Genomic DNA, 8,183 nt, shown 5'->3' with positions numbered 1-8,183 from the left:
TTCTTCCCCTTTAACTCTTTCAGGACTTCTTGAATTTTACTGAACAAGCTTCCTTTTTTGAGGCCATCTTGACTGGAGTCAGTTACGAACTAACTATAACCATGAAACCTAATTTTTCCTCCTTTGGCATACCGGAAAATGGTTTTGGGTGCTTTTTTTTCCGCAAACAACTTCTTATGTAGAAGAAAATTTCACGTATACGGCAAACATGAAAATGCCTACTTCCACGTTGAAACGGCAAGAGACACCTGGCAAACATAGAAAATGGCGGGAAAATCATGGTTACATGGTCACTTTTGCTAAAAACGAGGGGGAGTTGGGAGAATTTTCGACAGTTATGCAAACCCGAGACGCAGTCGAGGGTTTGCATAACTGTCGAGATTCTCCCAACTCCCCCGAGTGTTTAGATGAGGCTATGGAAACACGGAAAAAAGTCCTTTATTGCTTTTATAAAATATTTCTCAAAAATAATTAAACAAATGAAGGAAAATGCTCGTTTTTTTACTTCTAGATTGAAACAGCTAGATTTTCTTGATACACGCTCATATTTCCTACCAGCCGATCAAAACGCGCGTCTGACAACACTTACCCAATCAAAATTCGTGTGATGTCACAGCCGTGTTTCCATACTCTCATTTAAACACAGCTATTGACAAATGAGAGTGCGGAAGCTCGGAAATGCAACTTTCAGCATTCTCGACGAGATATCAAAAAAATAAACGTGGAGAAACGTAAAATGACAGATGTTTTACTTCTGATTTTTATTTTTTGCTTGAAATTGGGTGGGCCGGCTAAAGCCTTCCAGCCCCCCGTCCCTGTATGCCTAAAGGACAGTTTCCCGATGTTACAATTTGGTGAAGCATGAAGCGATTGGGAGCATTTTCCCTTTCGCGGGGGAGGATGTTAGTCCGTCGCGGGGTTACATCCAGGGACCGGTTGCTGGAAGCTTGGTTATCGCTAACCGTTGGTTAAGAGGTATTGCCTAGGCATTAGGAAAAGCAGAAACCCATAAGGATTGAAACGTGTAACGGCCCCTTGTGTGTTGGGAAACAAGCTTCTGAATATTCGATTTGCTAAGTACCATATTTGGAACAACAAGAGCGAGGAGTTTCCAAATATGGTACTTAGCACTGGAATATTCAACCAATCAGTTCGCACTGAATACTCGGAAGCTGTGAACGCGCGTTACACGTTTCAACTCTTATGGGTTTCTGGTAAAAGGCTATCATCTTCTAATCATTCAGCAGAGAATACGAATATATAGTACAGAATATTGAAAAGTGCATTGCATAATGAGCTATCTCTCAAAATTTAAAACTCGATAAACCAGATAATCTTTAAGCAATTATCGTAATGGCTTTGAAATTCGAAATTTTACAAGGAATGTATGGAGTCGTTAGCGCTCTATACACATAATAACTTAATGTTTTTGAAAGCTAACAACTGGCTTGTCATCAAAGGTAAAAGGCTTTTAAGCCTTTTAGCTTTTAGCTTTTTAGCTTTTAGCTTTTAAAAAACCGGAGAGTTAACTACTAGTTTAACAAGTTCTTTTAGCTTGTGAAGTCAATTCGCAACTAGTACGATGCCCAATGCCCACGATGTAAGCAAACTCGTATGCTAAGGAAACAAAAGTAATGTATTCAAGGACACCAGCAGAGATTCCCTTCTATATAGGGAATCGAGTGCCGCCAATCAAAAAGGACGGGGACAATCCGGTAAACCAATCAAAACTCGAAGTAATTACTGACGTAGCCGACACACAGCGCGGGAAAATGCGCACGCGCGAGCCACGATTGGTTTTGATTTCACTTCTGATTGATTGAAAAAGTGGCGCGGGAACTTTGAACCAGTCACTGAGTGAAGTAATGCAAAACCAATGCAATTCGCTTATTACTTTCGACACTCAAATGAAAATCGCTCTAGTTAATTTGTCGTTACTATAATAAAATAAGCCCGGCCGATATTCAGGAGAATGTTCAGGAGGAATTTTTTCCTCAAGTTCCGAGAACACGCTTTGAAATTTAAAAGCGCGGCAACGGTGGGGTCAAGTCGGGTAGCGCTTCCTGCGGGAAATATACCTGTCACACCCTGGGAACATGAGCTCAATTTCCTTTGTGTGCATTGTAATGGCTTTAATCAGTAATGGTCGACCACACTCACTGAGGATGCCCAGCGTGCATTTAGATTCTTCGAGGTCAATGGGCCTTCTTCATGTCTGAAGAAGCTTGCTTGTTCGACACTTGCCGGCTAATTGACGAAAATTATAGAAATGGATGGTAAGCCATGCTTAAAGCTGATCAGCAGCACTAAAAACCTTGGAATTTCGTTTCCATGTCCCGTTTAAATAACAACACATATCACGCGCGCCATTCGAGTTGCGGCTGTGGACAGAGTGTTTGTTTTCTTACTCACCCAGCTACCATTAACCACCTGCAGTGATTTATCTTTGAAACTAGTCATAAGAAGGGTGTTACTTATTTTCATGCTCTCTCAGACAAACGAAATTAGCGAAGAATTTCGACATCTGTGGAAGAATCCAGAAAGGGGAACGAAACGCAAGCGAAGCTTCGTTCCCCTTGTGTTTCACTTGCGCACTGACATGTCACTCATCCAAAGGCCTCCAAAGATTATAAAGATCAATTTATTCCCAACGTTTGAGCACTTTGTAAAAATCAGCTATCCAAACAAATGTAACTAAAGAACCCACTAGAAGGCTTGCGTGCTGTGAAAAAGCAAACAATTTTCAGGAATTAAAAACAACATTCTGCTATGTGAGGCATAGACCAAATTGAAAATAAAACACCGGCTTCTATTGATTACAACAACGCCATTAATGTAGCTAAAAGCGATGCTACTATGCATAGAAGATTACTACACGATAGCAAAGCGCCTGGGTCATTAATGTCATACTGTGTTTCTTGATTGTCATGAGGTTGCAACTCAATGGCTCGCTGATTTCTCGATGGTGCTATCGGAAATGAAAAGAATTCGGTTGTTGGTGTCGCCGACTGTGGAACAGAGCCAATAGGAACGGAAACGCGAATGCTAACAACGTTTTCCTCACACGTTTTTACCTCCAGTTGATACAAGTTTCCTAGAACTAGGTGTTGAGACGCATTTGCGAACGAGCGAACAAAATAGAAATAGACCGGAGTGCCCTGGCTAGAGTTCCGCTCTTCAGCGGGTATTATGGTGTAGTTACACCCTGTGTCGTCGTTCATTCTCATGTCCTCGCAGAATTTCCAGTCACCTGAGAGAAGCTCGACGCTTGGAGGTCTTGAATGATTCAAAGGATAACTTGCGTAGACTCCGTCGATAATATTTTCTAAGTACTTTATACAAGTTCCGTTTGTGTCACGACTTTGAAGCCCTACTTGTCCCGTTGTGATTTTGTCGATCACCTCTAATTGCGAATTCTTCGAAGCGTTTTGTTGACGTAGTTTCCATGTTGAGCACATAAATATATTGTAGTCCCGTTGGTGGCAGAAACACTCGGCGAACACTACCTTTCCAATGATAGAGAAATTTTGCAAGTGGCGACCCTCATCCGCGGACACAGATAAGACATTATTGTTGCGATCTTGTTTCTTGGAAGCTGCGCCCAAGGTTACCGTAAATACCATTGAAAATGTCAGGCTTGCGGCTAGGATAAGCCATAAACTGCAAGAAACTGCGTTGCTCATGCCACGATAGAAGAAAAAAATGCCACTTTTAAGATGGTGTGCTTAAACTCAGGCTGAGTGATTTCTAAGTATCTACCGCGCGGCTCCTTTTTAAACGTACCACTTTCGAAAACATGTCAAGACAAAATGCAGTGTTATCAAAACATCGAGCAATTTGATCACTATTTTCCTGATGAAGCTTTATTTTTTGCCCTCTGTAGGTTGACACTTGCGTGCAAGTTGCCGAAAACAAAATCCTGAACCTTGTGCAATCCGTGGAATCCTTCTAAATCAACCGGGAGTGATATCTCTATTCTAACACGATTTTCTTTGGCACCAAATAAGGGGCATACTATGAGTCACGTGCCTCGTAAACGGTTCCTCTCTTTTCAGGGCTCAAGACTGGTAAAGTTTGAAAATTATAATCACGTGAAGGTCGTTTCGTGTTTTTGTGCACCAGGGGCCTGTTTCTCAAAAGTCCCGAAAACTTTTCGAGCCCGCAAAGCCATCTGTGAAATTGCCAACCGCTTGTTTTGGAAAGCCGATCTTTTAACATGTTTTCAAGGTAACAAAAAGAAAAATAACTGTGAAGTTTGACGAATTAAATGCTCTCCGTTTTTGAGTTACAAAAGGAATTGTGACATCCGAAAATGGCCCGTAAAGTTTCGGAACTTTCGAGAAACGGCCCCCAGGTCTATGTAAGAATGTAGGCTCTCAACGCGTGCATGATTAGCGAAATTTAAAAAAGGGGTATGGAGCGTTTTCACTCACGTGACCTGCAGCCATATTGGATAATAAATGGATTGGTACACCATCATGGCCGCTATCTCTTTGGCCATCCCTCAAACTGACATTTCCCTCCCTCTTTATTCAACTTGCATGACGTAAAATCAGATCAGGCGAGCCAAAGAGTTAAACCCGGATCGATGGGTTCTCCTTGCATATTCCAATATCCCCTAGACTAACGAGACGAGCTCCTGAAAAATCGAATTTTTTAGAGTATTGACATAGTAATACCCAGCAAAACAAGTAACAGCTAAACGTCTTCAAAGTGGTTTTCAGACCTATATACTGTATATCAGCGCGGCTTTGCTTAGAAACGATACTTCTTGTTGAACTAAAGCTCTAATTCTGCCTGTTTTCATTCTTTTTAAAGCGATAAGCTTGTCATATTAAGATGGGATATCGCGTCGTCTTATTGTAAGGAAATGTCCATTGTCAGTTTGACGGATGGCCATAAGTGTTGACCTTTGTTTTGGAACACCAACATGGCCCGCCGTGACGTCATGTGAAAACCACTGTATTCGTATTCTCAGTATTGGACTGGAACTAGCTTGCAATGGAGGCTAAATGCGGGGAAATATATGAAAAAGTATTTTCATTTGAAAAGATTCCCCCGCATGAACCTCCACTGCAAGCGACTGTTCCAGTCCAATACTGAAAATACGAATATGGTCTATATTCCAACAAATCACCTCAAAATAGGCGAAAATTCACTTCTCTGAACATAGTCTCTTTTCGATTGCGACAAAATACATTGTTCCATACATTTCTCCATCTACCTTTGTAGTTGGAGTACGATTAGAAGAAAAAGAAAAGAAAATAGAAGTGTCTTTCAAACTTATGGAGACACACGAGATCTTGTGTCATAGCTTTGTTGCTAATTGCAATTTCAAACATTCGTTAACATCCGCGACATTATGAAGTATCAGACTTCCATTATTTTTCGAAATTCAAGCTCAAGGAGAAAAGCCCCCGTGGGGAGGATGGGAAACTAGTTGCTTGGTTGCGGGCGAACGACAACTAAAAAATCAGAGTCCCGAGGCAGGGTGGGATGCGCTACAAAAACTCCAGGGGAGCTACAATCTTGAACATTGAAAATGAAGACCACCCCTCCCCCAATGATAAAAGAATGGCTGGATTTAACTTGCGCGCGGATTCATTATTGATTTTGGGGGATTGGGTAGGGTACAAATTTTTCATTTTATTTTGTCCAACATTGTAGGTCGTTTATCGAGGTTCAGAATGGACAATAAGGTGATTTCAATCTTAAGTTTGTCTTTCTTCCTTTTCCTCAATAAATATTGCTTAGAAATCTATCGTTCGGCCATTTTTATTGCATACTGTTTTTGCTTTAAATAGCATTTTTTCCACTTTGAACAGAAGATTCGATCCTTGTGAAACGTCCTTTGATTTTGACTGGAACTTTAAAAGAAAATGTTCTTGTGAAATTTCAGGAGTTTTTCCATGTTTAAAATCCTTGTGATAATAGTCAAATTTTTGTTCTTGCGTTTTCAGATTTTTGACCGCGGGTTAGTTTGTAACTTCCAAAACTTGAAAAAACGTCGGACCGACTTTTTTCAAGATAACCCAAATGCAATCCGTTTCAATCTTGTCCATTTGTGTCCATCCACGCTTCTCTTTGCCTTTGCTGTGCTTCTTTTATGTTGTTCAACAGTTTTAAGTGGTTATTTGGGTGTCATGAAATTGCATTATTTTGCAATGCATAGCCCCTTTAAATGTTGAAGTATGAAAAATGACTATGTTTTCGACCAACTTTCCAAAATATGCGAGGTGAAACTGTTGTCGTCGACTTTGAAATGAACACATAAATTGGCAATGAAATATGAAAACAGCAGATAAAAGAAGCGAGCCTGGATTTTTCTGACTTCTATAATATATATGTATTATTTACTGGCCGGGAGGTCCGTATAAGGAAAAACTTCCCGAGGTCTCGAGACCGAGGGCACAGTTTTTTTTCCAAGACGGATAGACCTAGGCCGGTGAATAAGTTTTTTTTTTTTAATTTCTAAATTGTATTTTTAGAGGACACGGGAAACTAAGCTTGATTGGGTTTCGTCAGTGTTGCTTTCTTTATCATGTTCGTTTGTGTAACAAAATTCGCTTTCGTCGTCAGAATCCATCTTTTTTTTTTCAAAAAGTTCAACAATACCATTACTCTTAATGCAACAAGCGGCAATAAAACGATTAAGACAAATTGAAACTTCGCTCATTACATTCGCAGCTTTGCTCTTCACTTAGAGTCCTTTGGTACCGTGATTGTATAGTCAAGAGATAGGAAACTTCTGCTCGCTCCCGCAGCCAATCAGATTGCTGGATTTTCAGGATATCACTTCATGTTCTCGTAAGAGGCCCGTCTAAGAAAGCCCAAAACATTGTCAAGACAAAATCACAACAAATGCTATGTAAAGAAAAAAAAAACTTGTTTATTTTCAATGTTTATGTTCATTAAAAAGACTCTGCAAATCATCCAGTACAAAAAAGAGCAGTTTTCAACTGAGTAACGAAACTAATTGTTTGTTAATTGCCCAATCAATAAAGGCAAAGACAATTATATAAACAAGCCGTGAGCATAACGCAAAACGAATAAATGAGAAAGCCACTATTTGTCTTGGTTTTTCCTCTCACTGGCTAAAAATATGGCACGAGATATTTCGTCTAGGTAACCACATGATTTCGAGTGCAATTTGCAATAAATAGCCACGATGAATTATTTTAAAGACGAACAAAATTTGTGATCTTTGAAAAAAATGACACATGCTTATTTATTCCAAGTAGCACAAGAAAAATGATTACTTATTAATAATAGCCATGAAAATTTTCGAGATGGTTAAGCAGAGCAACGCATGCCTATCAATACGCGTATCACGCAATAATGCGAAAATTGCGCCATCCACGGCTCGCATTTGATTGGCTATCTCTGAGTCTCTTTGCTCACTGACCAAGCAGAGTGCTTGGTTTGTTACTTGTTTTTGCACTTGGGTGTTACCTGAAAACTGCATTTCTCTTAGCAAATCAGATTGGAGAATTTTGTCAATGCATAGAGCAGTTTTCAAATGACTGTCGAAGGAAAATACGCGATGCAATTGCTACGCTTAGTGATTGGTTTAAAAACCTCGCGCCAGTTTATCAACCAATGCTTTGAGCAAGTTACATGGAATTGCTACGAATTTGGATTGGTTCGTTGCCTTGTTTGTTGTGATTGGTCGAAGTAATTACTTTGGTATTTGTTTTACGGCACTTAATTGAAAACCGCTCTATTATTCAGCCAATTACAAAGCGGAGCAATGGAAAACCTTCCCAAACGTGAAATTACTTTCAACGCTCAATTGAAGATCTCATCCCCCGCGGTACTAAATTCCTACAACTGTTTAAAGAGAGGAAAAAAGGCAATTTACCCTTACTCCGGATAATTAAATTTTCCGCAAAGTATGAATTTTGTACAACTAAAACACCGTTAACTACCAATCTGTGGATTGACATGAACCAAACGTTCACCGTTGTTCTACAACCGTGAAAATCTTGAATATTTTTCCTTTCTTCTCTACTACGCAACTTGTTTGCAAAATATTTACAAGATAACTTTGATTTATCGGCGGGCAACAAAATGCATGTGAGGTATTTATATACGCGTATAGAAATTTCTAAGTTTCCATTGTAATCAGCAATTTCGACAATTTTACGAAAATATGCATACGCTTTTAACAAAATGTATTTGTG

This window comes from Montipora foliosa, chromosome 11 (assembly GCF_036669935.1).
Source record: "Montipora foliosa isolate CH-2021 chromosome 11, ASM3666993v2, whole genome shotgun sequence".
NCBI lineage: Eukaryota > Metazoa > Cnidaria > Anthozoa > Scleractinia > Acroporidae > Montipora > Montipora foliosa.
Note: the sequence above shows the minus strand (reverse complement) of the source record.